This window comes from Epinephelus lanceolatus, chromosome 23 (genome assembly GCF_041903045.1).
Source record: "Epinephelus lanceolatus isolate andai-2023 chromosome 23, ASM4190304v1, whole genome shotgun sequence".
Classification (NCBI taxonomy): domain Eukaryota; kingdom Metazoa; phylum Chordata; class Actinopteri; order Perciformes; family Serranidae; genus Epinephelus; species Epinephelus lanceolatus.
In genome coordinates, this window is record NC_135756.1 from 17,259,746 (window position 1) to 17,276,164 (window position 16,419).

The 16,419-nt window shown below is 40.9% G+C and overlaps 1 protein-coding gene across 3 annotated transcripts in view; it reads right to left on the minus strand.

Annotated features, from left to right (window-relative positions):
• The window catches only part of LOC117249619 (proline-rich protein 5-like), a 38,038-nt gene extending 37,154 nt beyond the window's left edge, over positions 1-884 (minus strand). For all 3 annotated transcript variants that reach the window (XM_033615363.2, XM_033615361.2, XM_078165073.1), the window contains exon 1: positions 525-884. The gene's annotated coding sequence lies outside the window, so the exon portion shown is untranslated. The remainder of the gene's footprint in view (positions 1-524) is intronic.
• Between the last annotated feature and the right edge of the window lie 15,535 nt (positions 885-16,419).

Consider the following 16,419-nt stretch of genomic DNA (forward strand, 5'->3'; position numbering starts at 1 on the left):
CCAACACACACACACACACATACACACACACAACTGAGCAGACTGGCAGCGCAACAGGGAAATTACCACCCTGCACCAGACAAGTGCTAAACTTAAGTGTCGTCTGTGTCTTGCAGCAGGTTTGTCTGCTCTACCAGCCTCTGGCACAAAACCAAACCACCAGTTGGAGGTCCTGCACAAATCATGTTGTGTTTTTAGGAGATATACTGCCCTGCAACAGTCTTCAGGGCTGCGTCTTGTCTACCTGTGTGCAACTAGTGTCCAATACAGTTCATTCATACAATGCACACACTCCTGGAGTACAGTAGACAGTCATTAATCATACTTAGTAGGAGAGACACTTCGCCTCGGGACAAATCAAATTTCTCTATGAGTAAAAGTGAAGTAAAAGTGCTGAGGATTTAAGGCAATAATAAGCTGTTCATTTGCTCTAACAGCTTACAGTTATGCTGTTTATTCTTGTATTAGTTTAAACCTGACAGTTGCTTTTGTCAAGTTTGGACAGAGTTGACTGATACACTCACTTTTTCAGAAGTCTTCCTCGCTCCTTTAACACCAAGCGTCCTCGCTGTTTAAATCCCGCAGAAAAAGAGCCCAGAATAACTCCTGTATGTGTGTGTGAAGGCTGGAGGTCTGCGCGGTGCTAAACACTCCACTGTCCCACCGCTTTGCCGCAGATAACAGCGCGCGAGGGCTGCGCACGTTCCCCTGAAAAGATCCGAGGTGTGTGGAGCGAGAAGAACCGGCGCGAGCTGCGGGCTGTCGGCGCGACTCTCAGGACTGTGCGCGAGCGTCACACAGAGAGGGAGAGGAAGCGAGGAAGGTGAAGCCGAGAGAGAGTCACAGAGAGCGACAGTGTGACAGAGTGATGATGTGTGTGTGTGTGTGTGTGTGTGGGTGTGTGTGAGAATATGAGGCTTTGCGTGTGCAGGGGTCGGTGGGTGCGAGATGTAGCCTATGGAAAGTGTCGGTGGTTTTGCGCCTGTGTGTTTGTGTGCTGTGTTTAAGTATGTGATAATACTAACAGCTAAAGGGCAAGACAAAAGAAGAATAAAGACAGAAATTATGTTGGTCTTTTTCAGTTCAGTTAAATTCAATTCAACAGGCTCTATTGGCATGACTTTTGAGTATGAGGCTACTATTATAAAAGACAATGAATGAAAGTCAATGCATGTCACAGCATAATGGGAGATTTATGCTTCTGCTTGGAAACAACGCCATACCCTATGCCTTGAGCGCATTTATACTTGTGCTGTTGTGTCTGTGTCACTCTGCAGTTACACCTCCAAAACACTAGTTAGAGGCAGAGGTTTCTGTGAAGTGCTGTAAAGTTTAGTTGATTCAAATCACATATTAAACACACATTAAACATGGCATAATAGAGACAATTTCAAACACAAGAACATAAATCAGCTTCACTATAACTTAAAGCATTCACAGACAAACACTTGTCTTTATCTGGACACATTTTCCCCAAAAATACAACATGCTAACGTTATTAGCACAAACCCATGGCATTTCACATTGTATAAATTAGCTAGCGGCTACAGGGCTTTTCCTCTACTCATATAAAACCAGGGACAACAGCAACATTTAACAAAGGTAATGTTACAAAATTCAGCTCCTTTACAACTCACAAGGAGCACCGACAAAACAATTGTCTTATACTAAACACGTTTTCCAAACATATATAACATGCTAACGTTATTAGCACAAGCCTATGGCATTTTAGATTGTATAAATTAGCCTAGCAACAAGCGATCTTTCCCTCTACTCTTATAAATCCAGGGACAACAGCAACATTTAACAAAAGTACCATTAAAAAATTCGGCTCCATTACACCACACAAGGTTCGTCAACAAAACAACTGTCTTATACTTAACACATTTTCCCCACAAATACAACATGCTAATGTTATTAGCACAAATCCATGGCATTTTACATTGTATAAATTAGCTAGCGGCTACAGGACTTTTCTTCTTCTCATATAAAACCAGGGACAACAGCAACATTTAACAAAGGTAATGTTACAAAATTCAGCTCCTTTACAACTCACAAGGAGCACCGACAAAACAATTGTCTTATACTAAACACGTTTTCCAAACATATATAACATGCTAACGTTATTAGCACAAGCCTATGGCATTTTAGATTGTATAAATTAGCCTAGCAACAAGCGATCTTTCCCTCTACTCTTATAAATCCAGGGACAACAGCAACATTTAACAAAAGTACCATTAAAAAATTCGGCTCCATTACACCACACAAGGTTCGTCAACAAAACAACTGTCTTATACTTAACACATTTTCCCCACAAATACAACATGCTAATGTTATTAGCACAAATCCATGGCATTTTACATTGTATAAATTAGCTAGCGGCTACAGGACTTTTCTTCTTCTCATATAAAACCAGGGACAACAGCAACATTTAACAAAAGTAACATTAAAAAAATTCAGCTCCATTACAGCTCACAAGGTTCGTCGACAAAACAACTGTCAACTGTCAACTGTCAACTGTGTTATACTAAACACGTTTTCCAAACATATACAACATGCTAATGTTATCAGCACAAGCCTATGGCATTTTACATTGCATAAATCAGCCTAGTGACAAGCAGAGATTTCCTCTGCTCATATGAAGCCAGGATAAATCACACACAAGACTTAAGATGCTGTTTTGTGGAGGCTTTATTGTCTTCACAATTTATTATTTCTTATCTGTGAAATAAAAGTAAATAAAATCTTTGTTTCCACTGAGGGAAATAGTTTCAGCTTACAGAAACAGACAGGAGGTCTGCGTCACCATGACGAGAAGTTACATTTCTGGGGAGGTGCACATCAGGCTGCGGAATACGCCATTGATTTGACGCAGAAGTAAAGATCCCACAGAACGGTGAGGTTGCAGAACTAAAACGTCTATCATGTACATGTAGGAGAACAACATTGGCCAATGTGAACGTGTTTGGTTTGTCCGTTCTGGACTACTGTAGGAACAACATGGCGGATTCCATGGGAGAGGACCCACTCCAAACACAAATATAAACGGCTCATTCTAAGGTAACAAAAACACAACGGTTCTTATTTTCAAGTGATTATACACTAATGAAAACATTGTTATGAGTAGTATATTCCATTTTTTGCCAATAGATGCCCCTAAATCCTACACACTGGACCTTTAACTGCTACCTTGTAGTTGCTATTCATCTGTTACTCCGTGTTGGACTTCTACACCTAAAGCCAGCGGTTAAAGATTTTTACTCAAGTACTGAAATACAATTTTGACATATGTGAACTCTGACTGAATATTTCCAGTGTGTGCTACTTTCCAATAGGGTGGGTAGAGTTTTTGGCAGGATGATGACAGCACAAAAATAATATGTATATACTGATATGTATATAACCAAAGAGAAAGCACACAGTGCACGATGTCCGGCAGGATCTGTGGTAGGTGTTAGAGCAGCTACTGTGTCTAAAACAGAGGCAGAGTCTCCTTAATTCAAACTCCAGCCTGAACTTGACTTTTAAGTGCAGATTAGAGGCCACTTTGTCAGCAAGTCTGAAAACATTGGGAGTCTTTGTTGTCAGCAAATTGGACTCTCATCATGTTTAATTCATAGTGAAATAATTCATAGCCAAACCAAGACAACAGCAGCCCACTCAAAACACTGGACATTACACTGAGTGCTTTTACTGCCAGCAGAGAAGGCCACTCAGCAGCTACACAGCCTTCTGTGTGTGTGTTGATATATGTATGTGTGTTGATATATGTATGTGTGTGTGTGTGTGTGTTTTCACTTCAGAGACAACTTCCATTTCAAGCGATCAGCTTTACACTGCAGACACAGTATCTAATGCACAGATCACTACATTAACCACAGAGCTCACTGTGTCACACCGGACAAACTGCACCCTGTCTGCAGACTGCATGCATATGCAATCACTGATAGTGCACCCCCCTCCTCCACACACACACACACACACACACACACACACACACACACACACACCACAATGCCACTCCCTCCTCCTGTAATAAAGAACAGGTTTATAACAGCAAAGTGTACTGGTCAAGGCCAGATTGTATCTTGAAAGTTCTCAGGACCATAAAACCACCACACGCACACACACACACACACACATACAAAAACTCACACAAACAGGGGCACCTGGAAAAATACAGCTTCGCCCAGAGTTCACTAATCACTTAACATTGTATAAACAGAGAGTTACTGACGGCTCTGTGCGCACACACACACACACACACACACACACACACACACCTTGCTTACACACTGTATCTTTGCAGATACTGTAGAGAAGCTCACGAAAACACAATCACGTATTTAATGTAGACTGGCACACGACAAACCGCATATCAGTTAGTTTCCAGACTAGTGTGTGTGTGTGTGTGTGTGTGTGTGTGTGTGTGTGACCTGCAGTAAATGAGTGATATGAGTTTTTCTTGCAGTTAGCAAGTGTTGGTTTGGGGACATTCTCTGACGCTCGTGACTTCAAGCTGAAGAGAAACCTGCTAACAACTACTGTGTGTGTGTGTGTGTGTGTGTGTGTGTGTTTGTGTGTGTGTTTGGATAATGTGTATCTGTGTATTCACATGTGCACCTTGATATCAGGAAATACAGGACGAACCTGCATGCCCTCTGTAACTGAACATGACATCATCATTCATTATTCTGTGATTCATATAATGATAGTTAGCTATTAAAACCAACTGTTAGCTGAGATACTTTGGGACTGAACTCTTTGGATAGACTCCATTACGAGCTTTACTGCAGCAGCACAAGGTTAAAGTTTACCTCCAAAATGGAAAAAGACAGTTCGTTTGAATTCTGTTGCTAATTTATTTCTGCGGTACAGTGGCAAATATGTCTACAGCTGCCACATTGCACTTTTACAGCACTCCCTGAAGTTGATTCTAATGAGGACACCGTAAGTTCAAAAAACACACAGCACACTGTAAGTGTGAACATGGTGAAATGAGATGCGTGCCATTTATTTCCTTGAGACAAAAGCTTCTTTTGTCAGTGTAATATCATTAGATAATCATATGTGGGTGTTTGAGGTCAGGTAAAAAAAAAAATCTTGTGTGGTGTGAAACCTGTAGGCTCATATAAGGATGAGTTGTTCTCAGTCTCTCCGGTTTTGCATTTCATTTCTCCTCCAACACACACGCACCTCCAACACACACACACACACACACACACACACACACCTCACTCTCTAAAAACTTTACTTTCAGATGGTGTATCGTGGTGAGGGGTTCTTTTTCATGGTTATGGTTGTCATGGCAAATGGACTGAAGAATTGTAGAAGTAAAAAAGTTTTCTCTGTTAAAAAAACGGGGGGAAAATACAATTTCTGTAACTCTGCAAGGTGTAAGCCTGGAGATAATCTGCCTTTAGCTGTGTTTGTTCACGCATTCATGTAGCAGCTATTGTCTCGCAAACTACTGGACCAATCAGCCTAATATTTTCTGTGCACATTTATGACTGTATGCTCCAGGACCTCTCGTGTGGTTGCAGTCATTTGAAATTGTTGAGAGACCTCTTTTATTGACTGTTATACACCATGATTGACTGCTGACTCCTCTCTCCTCTTAACCAGCCGATAGAGGGGTGCAAGTTTACCGGAAATTGGCATGACTAAAATAGTGGTGTAAGGTAATTACGATGGGCCCCAGTGCACGCTATTAAGACGGGCCTTAGTGCAAGCTATCGTACACATGATTAGAGAGTTGACATTGGATAACGTCAACAAACATATTACCCAACAATCATCATTGTGTATCTGTATATGACAACAAATACCAATGAAAATAAGGAAATAGTAATTTAATTTAATCATTTTAAATTAAATAGAAAAGTTGATTTATAGTTATAGAATAAGCATATAGCCGTGTTGTCAATGCTACTGACTATTTTACAAAAGAGAAAAAAGTAAACATGAAAGAGATGGGTTTGCTTTTTTCAAGGCCCCCTGGACTAAAAACAACAAGTCTTACCATCTGTTGCCAGCCACATATTGGCCTTCGGCGTGGCTCAATAACTTACAACCATCTCATTTGGATCTGGAGGATCTGAAGATAATTTCCATACTCATTATGTTATAATCCACTGAAGTAAGGCGTTATACGAGATGAATAAGTCCCAGTTTTGTTATCTTTGCTGCCATCTTGACTAAGGGAGCTGGGAGGGACAATTCCACCAGGCTCAGCTGTGTCACATTTACTTTTGCTTGACATTTATGCATCTACTATGAGTAAGCAGCAGGCTATGTAGTTAAATGGTTTCCTTTTTTTCTGCTTTAGTTGTATTTATTGTTGTTATTTCCTACTTTGTTATGCTGTTGCCTACAAACAAGGTTAATACAGTTGAAAGTCCAGTTATGAATGACATGGATCAAAGATTTCTGGCTGTGTTTTCGACATTACAAATATACTCATCCTCATAACTAGCCTATATTACATTTATATTTGACATACAGTGCCCATTAACGGTAAAACTATCTGCTCTGTGCAATGCAACACTGCTCCATCCAAAGCTTAGCTTCTGTGACACTTCTGAAACATGCGGCACCGCAGACCAAAAGTAGTCTGCAGGGGCTAAGGCAGCAGCCTGGTGGAGATCTGCACTCTACTGAATACATTTTCCTACTTTTACAATGTTTTGCAAGCGAAATTTCACTTTTTAATGACTTCATGTTTTAGCCAACTAAAAAGTTTGGATTTTCTTTCATCAAGTGTACACCTGCACTCTCTTCTGCATATCATACATACATTAAAGCATCTGATGGTCTGACTTACATCTTTTTCCACTGAGGGAGCAGGTAGAGGTGTGGTGCCTTGCTCAATGGTGCTTCGTTAGGACAGAATGTCTGTTACCGGTGACCTTTTGGCTGCAGGACTGATTGTCTGTATAGAGATACACAGTGTTTGTTTGTGTTCATCTACACTCCATCTCCTCCAGTCTATTTAAACACACACAGACTCACATTAGGCTGACACAAACACACACAGATAGGGGACGCCAAGACACACACTCAAGACCACATTTGGACAGGAAAAGCACTTAGGTGCACACACTTTTACCGAAAATGTACTGAAATACACAGATAAATGGACACACTCTCTGTCCGCAGACAAACTGGTGCACCATTTAGAACTCAGTGCCGTGTTAATCTGGGTTGTGTAAACAGACGAGGGGAGAAAAGCTGCTCTTGGGCCAAAGGAAACAACAGCAGAAACCTGTAATGACTCCGCTCAGGAGCCCACATGGCCCAGCACAACCCTGCAGCCTCTGCTTACACAGCTACACGATTACACTAAACATGGCAAGGTTGCAACATCATCGCAACTGCATAGGGGAGAGATGGGATTCTCCTTAAAAATAACGGCATACATGCAGGTCATTATTTTTATTTTCTGTGTTTCATGTCTAAACACAGACAGGGATGTGTCTTGTGTCAGTGTCAGAGCTGAATCAAAATGACCACATACCATTTTAGTCAAATATTTTCATAACAAAATGCACTTAAACTTTAAATAAAAGAACATTTCATTCCCTTGCATGCACAATGTACAGCTCTTTCAGAACTTCATCTGTAGTTTATCTAATTTGTCTTATCTCCTTTGTGATTATAGCCAGACCAACTCGCCAGGATAAAATGTTGGCATTGTATGTTTCTGCAGACCATGGACATGTTACATTTATAAGTTTCATATGCATGACATAGTTCATGTTACATCTATATGAGCTGAGTTTCTCATCAAAAAGAGAAGGGGATGGTGACTGCCATGACACCTTACCCCTGCCGAGTAACACCAACAAAAACAGGTGTTTTTTTGACAAGAGTTTGGTGTTTTTAGCAACAGTTTGTTGGTAGCAACAAAAGTGGGTGTTTTTGTTTTGACAGTTTGGGGCATGTTCTGCTGTGTTTGGAGCGACATAAGCGGCTTTCTTTAACGATAGTTTGGGACATGTCCACTGGTGTTTGTAGCGACCAAAGTGGGTGTTTTTGTCTTGACAGTGTGGGAGGTGTCCCGCAGTGTTTGTAGCGACAAAAGTGACTATTTTAACAAAAGTGTGGGACATGTCCAATGTTGTTTGTAGCGACATAAGTGGGTGTTTTGTCTTGACAGTTTGGGACATGTCCAGCTGTGTTTGTAGCAACAAAAGTGGCTATTCTTTGATGATAGTTTGGGACATGTCTAGCAGTGATTCTAGTGACAGAGGTGGATGTTTTTTTAAAGACAGCTGGGGACATGTCCAGTGTTGTTTGTAGCGACAAAAGTGTGTTTTTTATCTTGACAATTTGGGACATATACAGCAATGTTTGCAGTGACAAAAGCAGCTATTTTTTAATGACAGTACATTTCCAGTAGTGTTTGTGATGACAAAAGCAGCTTTTTTTAACCATAGTTAGGGACATGTCCAGCAGTGTTTGTAGCAACAAAAGTAGGTGTTTTATCTTGACGATTCAGGACATATCCAGTTTGTTTGTAGCGAAACAAACAGCTATTTTTTAACGATAGTTTGGGACATGTCCAGCAGTGTTTGTGGCACCAAACAGGTATTTTAAGCCCAAAGATGATGTTTTTCCAACCCTAACCAAGTGATTTTTAAAATCAAAATTTAAAACTGAAACATAAAGAAAGAAAGATACCCACTATCCATTAAAAACAAATGGAACATATCTGTGGTTTGAAGAAACATACCATTCCAACATTTATTCTGGCAAATGGGTTGTTGTAGCACAACAGCAGATAATGACTTTTACCTTGGTACACCACCGCAGAGTAATTTAGAAAAGACAAAATAACAAAGTGCCTTCCTTAAACCACCACCAGTGCTGCTGAGGAACAGCTAAGCAAAGCCAGTTATATTTACCCAGATCACACGTTAGTGTAATATAAGTGTTCCACTCTAGTGACATCCTGGTCCAAACTGTCCACGGTCCAGCTCCAGTTAAAGGTTAAATGCTTCATTCAAGGGCAGCTGAAGGTAGCGGGAAAGCAACAAATATATTAATAAGCAAGAAGATGGGAACATATTGTGAAGGAGCCACTGATTTAGTCTCAGCGGGATATTGGATTTTTGCCATCAGATGATCATTTCAAAGCCACACCAGACATAACAGTTACACTTGATTCCAAATCCTAAGGGTGTGTTTGCAGGGACAAGAAATGCAAGGGTGACCACTGTTTAGTAAACACACTCTAAAACACATATACACACACAGTCCTTCATGAGGCCCATATGGAAACTCTCAGTCAGCTAAAAAGGTTATGAAATACTTATTTATGTTTATATATATATTAGAAAATATGTGGTTGTTCCCTCCGCTGCAATAATAACCAGTTTAGACATATGATACCGATGTAATGACTGTTACTATGTTATGATAATAACACTGTTACTTGGTCTCATGCTATTTCTGTTAAGCTGATAGGAGATATTTAAAAGTTGCATTCACAAAAATGACTTGACCAACATGTTTGTGTAGTTTTTTAAACAGTGATATATCAGCGTCACTTTACTTGTCACATGTTGATTTAAAGACTACATTTCCCATAAACACTGTCTCAAAGAAAATGCTGTTTCTTGTCCCATAGTTTGGGTTTCTCAGTGTGTTTGTTGTACTGTTTGCTTCACTGAAGAGGAAATTGTTAATCTACCGGGTGTTTTATTTGCTCCTTCATCTCACACTGTGAGAAAAGTCTGAAAACTTCTAAGTTTGTTAAAGCTGGAAGACCAGAGACCACTTCCTGTTTCGCGCTATAGAACGACCCAGCAGAGTTTCCAAACTTTGACCTGGTTTCTTCGTAAGTAAAAAGTAATGGTGTTGTAATGCTCAGGCTGACTTGTTATCTGTGGTCCCTGTGGTTCAGCTGTGGTGCAGATAGTGAGGTCAGGTTTTCTTTTTAATGCTTGTATGTCATAGACAAGTTTGTAAACTATTTTTTTTTAGATTCACAGGTAATTGTTCTTAAACGTTATTTTTATTAACCACACTAGCAGCGTGGCTCTACAATGGCAATGTAGGTCTGATAGTCAGTTAACCGCTTTGGTCGAAACTGAAGTTTTTCAGTGACTATTAAAAGGATCACAATGAAACATGTTCCCCTCAGGATGAACTCTAATAACCCCTATTCTTCTATACTTCTAAGTTCTGCCTGATGCCAAAAGCTTCATCGTCAGTTCAAAATTTCAACAGGTCAAATATGGTCTAATATGGTCCAAGTACCTGCATTATCGTCATTTCCATTAGTTTTGGCTGTAGGTCCACTTGCAAACAAAGAAGGATTCAAATGTGCCAACCACTACAGCCAATACATTTTAATTGTTGTTGTTTTTTGTTTTTTTTTTAATTATTAAATGGGTGGCCCGTTGGTGCAGTGGTTAGTAATGTCCCCTCACAGCAAAAGGGTTTGTGGTTTGAACCCTGTTGTGTGTAGTTTGCATGTTCTCCCTGTGTCAATGTGGGTTTTTTCTGGGTACTCCGGCTTCCTCCCACAGTCAAATGCAGGTTAACTGGTGACTCTAAATTGTCCATAGGTGTGAATGTGAGAGTGAATGGTTGTCTGTCTCTATGTGTCAGCCCTGTGATAGTCTGGTGACCTGTTTAAAGTGTAGCCCACCTCTCACCCAGTGTCAGCTGGGATAGGCTGAATGTAGCGTGAGATGGATCGGCGGCGTCTGCAGTGATGCAGGCGCTACGCCGGACCATCGTGGCAAAGAGGGAGCTGAGCTGGAAGGCAAAGCATCCATTTACTGGTCCATTTATGTCCCAACCCTCACCTATGGTCATGAGCTCTGGGTAGTGACCGAAAGAATGAGATCTCAGATACAAGCAGCCAAAATGAGTTTCCTCAGTGGGGTGGCTGGGCTCAGCCTTAGAGATAGGGTGAGGAGCTCGGACATCTGGTGGGAGCTCGGAGTAGAGCCGCTGCTCCTTCGCTTCAAAAGGGGTCAGTTGAGGTGGTTTGGGCATCTGATCAGGATGCCTCCTGGGCGCCTCCCGTTAGAGGTGTTCCAAGTACATCCCACTGTTAGGAGGCCCCGGGGCAGACCCAGAACACAATGGAAGGATTACATATCTCATCTGGCCTGGGTCCCCCAGGAGGTGCTGGAAAGCGTTGCTGGGGAGATGGACGTCTGGAATATTTTGCTCAGCCTGCTGTCCTCATGACCCGGTTTCAGATAGGCAGTTGAAAATGGATGGATGTTTTCCTGGCACTTGGAGCACGGCAAGCCGAATGACATCTAGTTCCATCATATTTGAGAGATACGACCAATATCTCAACACTTCGCAAAGTGAGTCTTTAACATGTCTGTATACTCTAAGTCTGATGGTGTATGTTACTTGCTTCAATTAGCAGTCATTTCAGTGCAGTTGTCACTATTAAATATTTGTTCAGTGGATCACAGACTGGACTGCAGGAGCTCCAGATCTGACAAAATCTGCAGCTCCTTTTGCACGAAGGCTCAGGGTTATGTCATTGTTGAATCGAGTAAAGGATATCAATCAATGCTTGTGATAATTACAAGTATTCTCCTAAAGTAATATGACTTACTGTTGTTAAAATCCTACAAGTGGAAACTTTAATATTGGTCACATTTACAAGGGCACATATAACATGAATACATGACAGAAGATCCAAATCACAGTTTGGAGCAGTCATCTTCTGTGCATGCATAGATTCATACAGGGAAATGCTGTTCACATCTTATTCTTGTCACATTTACATAAACTAAAGCATGGAACTGGCTGTTCTCTGTCTGCAGTCTGTGCATTTCTCCCACACACATGACATTTGAAGACCCCCCCAGTCTTCCTTTCTCACCACCAGTTCTCTCCCCTCCCTCGAGTGGTTTCATTTCATGCAGCTGCAGAAAAAAAAAGGCCACTCTGATGTAAATGTAATTGGTCACGACAACAGGATGAATAGAAGGGTGTAACACGTACTCTACACACACACACACACAAAAATGATTTTCTATCTTAATTTACATCCTGTTTTTTAATTATCTACTCTCATATTTACCTTAAAAAACTGCTTTCACTTTTAATTCCCATATTCATGTAGGTGAATCCTCCTTGTGATGAGAGTTGTGTTTGACTGTGCAGAAGTGAAAGAGATCACTTCCTGTATTTATGCGCAATTATGTTGTGCAAGTGGACTGTTTACGTGTCAAGTTTGTGCGTGTGTGTGAGTGTGTGTGTGTGTGTGAGTATCTCTTTTTTATATACAAAAGATCACCTTGGCACCGAAATAGATGCGGTCAGAATGCCACATTGGCTCTTGTATTGTGATTAGATGTGATTAACTCTTTCTCAAATCTACTTTTGGACTTTGAAGTACTTTTCTACAGCTCCCATCCAAAACTGGATGTTTAGCTCTGATATAATATTGAGATATATTTATTTGTTTGTTTTTGATGCACAACTAGGGCAATCATTTTTGACAAGGATCTCTTAATAGGTGTGGTTTTAGGGGCATCTATTGGCAGAAATGGTATCTAACATCTCTAACTATGTTTTCATTAGTTAATAGTCACCTGAAAATGAGAATCGTGTTTTTGTTAAATTAGATCCATCCATCTCCACTAGACCGGGGCAAGGTTTCGGGGGCAGCAACCCAAGGTGTTACCACGCCAGATGAGCAAGATGAATTATGTTATCCATCCAGCGTGTTCTGGGTCTGCCCTGGGGCCTCCTACCAGTGGGATGTGCCCAGAACACCTCCAATGGGAGGCGCCCAGGAGGCATCCTGATCAGATGCTTGTACTGCCACGACTGACCCCTTTTGAACACAAAGGAGCAGCGGCTCTACTCCAAGCTCCCCCAGGATGTCCAAGCTCCTTACCCAATCTCTAAGGCTGAGCTCAGCCACCCCTGGGAGGTCATTTTGGCCGCTTGTATGCACGATCTTTAAGTAAATCAAAAGGTGGTATCACAGTACCACGCTTGAAGTCACTGAGCTCTTCAGAACGACTCATTTTGTATCACAAATGTTTGCAATTAGCAACTGCATAGCTAGGTGCTTGATTTTATACACCTGTGGCAATGGGTCTGATTGAAACACCTGAATTCAGTAATTAACAGGTGTGGCCTAATCCTTTTGTCCATATAGCGGATCATCCTGGTCAGTGTATCGGATGAGCTCTATCTTCAAAAACAGTTATCATATATCTCTTCAAGTACTACATAAGTCAGTCAATAGTAAGGACCAGCTGATTTCTTTGACTTTAATGCCCCATTAAGTGCTCAGTGGTGCTTGGATTCACTATTAACTAATTATTCACCTTCAGGTGTGAGCAGGGTCATTCTTGTCCTCAGTCCACAGTAAAGGCTAACTCCTAAAATTCACCAGCCGCTCTGCCAAACAGCACCTTAAATGTTTGTAGTTTCCTGCCAGTATGGGAAGCAAAACAAAACGGGAACATCCATGTATGATTCAGGAAAGCATCATACTATCATCACCTTGTAGTCACAGTAAAATGTAGCAGAGTGGCATGTGGTGGGTGAGAATTTTCTTCCTCTCTCTGCCTCTTGCACTCATTGAGACAGGTTCATCCGGCTCATACGCCAGCTTAAAGAAGTCAGTTATACTGTATGTGTGGGAGATGTGTGTTGAAATGTGACACCTTGTAGTTTATGGTGTAAACAGTTTATGTGTGTGTGAGGTTGTGGGTTTGGTTTCACCTCATGGTTGTCACATTTTATCCCCATCCTCACTAATCCTCAATGAGTCTAACAGAACAGAGAAGCATTTATAATCATTAAAAAGCATGAGCAGAGCAGCAGTCACTGTAGACTGAACTGCATCTTGTGTGAGTTCACCTGTTAGCCCTGCACTTGGCTGTGGCTAACAGTAGGCTGAGAACCAAGCCCTACACTGCGAAAAATAAATACCGTGCAGACAAAAGATCCTCCACCAAGTCTGACAAGGCTTAATGCAAATTAAAATCCGGAATCCCAGAGAGTGCAACTTTTTGCAGTGCAGTATTCGTATCGCAGCAGGAAAACTGCATGATGGAAATTTATTGTTTTAATGTACCGGTAAGTCTCATTTTCCTTCCTCCCTTCCTTCCTCAGGCCTCTTTTTCTCTGGGCTTACCGTGTTATTCTCATTGTCTCCATGGTGACGGATAATAGGCACAGATTCACACCTCACAACGAGCTGTTTTCTGATTGGCCCCGGAGCAAGAAGCTGTTTAATATGGTCTGGACAACAGGAGGGAGGCCAGTGTATACAGTAGGTCCTGCAGGTTGGACAGTTAGTAAAGAGAAGTGCTGCGGCCATGTGGAGAACTCAGGTACTGCAACCAAAAGGAAGCTAGAACAAACCAGTCTCATTTGGATGTGATGGGGTGGTATCTAACATTTGGGGTAAGGGTTAGTCATTCTGATACTAATGGCCGTGTTAGGGGCCGTAGTCATTAAGCTTCCTAGCACAAAGAGTTGTTCCTAGTGACTAAAATCTAAGAATACCTACCAATGGGGTAGGTATGATGAACATTTCTGTCCTCTCCTTGTTCAGAGTTGCTCTGAGAACTTTCCTAAATCACTCCTAAGCTAGGACTCATTACTTAAAGTTTTTAGGCTAAGTTAGGAGCTCCATGAGAGTGTTCTCAGAGTGTTTGTGGATACGGCCCCTGGTCTAAAAAAAAATGCTGACAAAATTAATTTAAAGGAAAGCCCCCCGATGTTGCCGTGTGGTTCTTGCATATCATGTTTTAATGCTATGTTATGACTGACGCAAAGCACTTTGAAATGCCTTGTTGAAATACAAATCAGTGATAAAGGTAATATTGCCAATAATTTCAGACCAAAACCGATTTGTCCCATTGAATATAATACTTTCTTATTAAAAATTGCTGATACATTAGATATTATTCCATTATATAGCACCCCAGGTTTTAACAGATGTGAGGAAAACTGCATTTTCCTACTCTGCACCTTGGACATGGAACAATCTTCAAGAAGATCTAAAAGTAGAAACCCCCTATATCCACTGATGAATTTAAGGGCATCATAAGGAATGTGGTGACAGAGACTTGTGCTTGTTTGTCTTGAGAGGCCACTATATTCGAACAGCTATTGTTTTACTGTGGATTTCTATATTATATGTTGGATATGTTGCATTTTCATGTGTTTTGATTGGCTGACCTCTCTTGTAAGAGAGATTTTGTATCTCAATGGGACTTCCTGGTTAAATACGGGTTAAATAAATAAATAAAAATACAAATTCTTGACATTTCAATCATATTGTACTGGCTTTGAATAATATAAAGCTAAACTTCATTGGTTTTTACTGGGTGAGACCGCTGAATGGTTCCCATGAAAAGTCTCAAAACACATTTCAAAAATGCATTGAGTAACTTACAAACAAGATAATGAAACTTTATCATTAACCAGGGTTCCCACACCTTCTTAAACATCAAATTCAAAGACGAGTCAAGGACTTTCCAGGCCCAATTCCCTCAATTTCAAGGATCCAACACAGTACTTCAAACGCTCCTGCATGCACATGACCATTGCACTTTCTTGATGCAGGTGGCGCAAGAAACAATGACCTAACTGCAGACAGTAGAACGTAGCCTATTTACGAACGTTCTTCTTCTTCAGTTTGTTATTGCACAAAAAATAAAAAGTCAAGCACTTTCAATGACCCATGTCTAATTATGTTGTGACACCCCTGCCACTGTTGTTGCCTTGATTGAGCTCACCTGGGCCTTGAAGGCTATAAAAGCTGTCTCATGTTTTCACTTGATCTCTCCCCTCCTGCAGCAGACGTAAACCCTACATCATTGCTTTTTGGTTTGCACCTTCAACACCTCCACAGCACACCTGACACACATCCATGCATGGCTTTCATTACTGACTTTGCTGACTGACACATTCCATTGGTTATATAAGTTAATCTTAGTTATGCTTGTTTTAACTAAATCTTTTGTGTGGACTCCCTACTTGTCACATTCACTGAGCCAGTTTATGACAATGTCTATTTTCAGAAACTTTCAAGGATTTCAAGGACCCGTGGGAACCATGAGTGCTACAGCTTTCAGGATTCCTACTCAATTTGCATTTCAAACTTTCCTTCTTTTCCAGATTCAAATTCAGAATTTTATATTCTATAAAACAGAGTAAGGGAAATAGTCTGGAAACACAAATACTTTTTATACTATAATTAAAATCCATACTTCTCAATACTGCATAGGAACCCTGAGCTTTGACTGTTTGTCCGTGTTATTTAGTACCTGTCTGTGATTCTGTCCTGGTTCACCATGACCCAGAGGCCTGTTAAAAAGAAAATATATTGAATGTTAAAAAATAAACAACAGCCAGATTTAATTTCATTTATACATTCATCTGAATTTAAACACGTCACTGCAA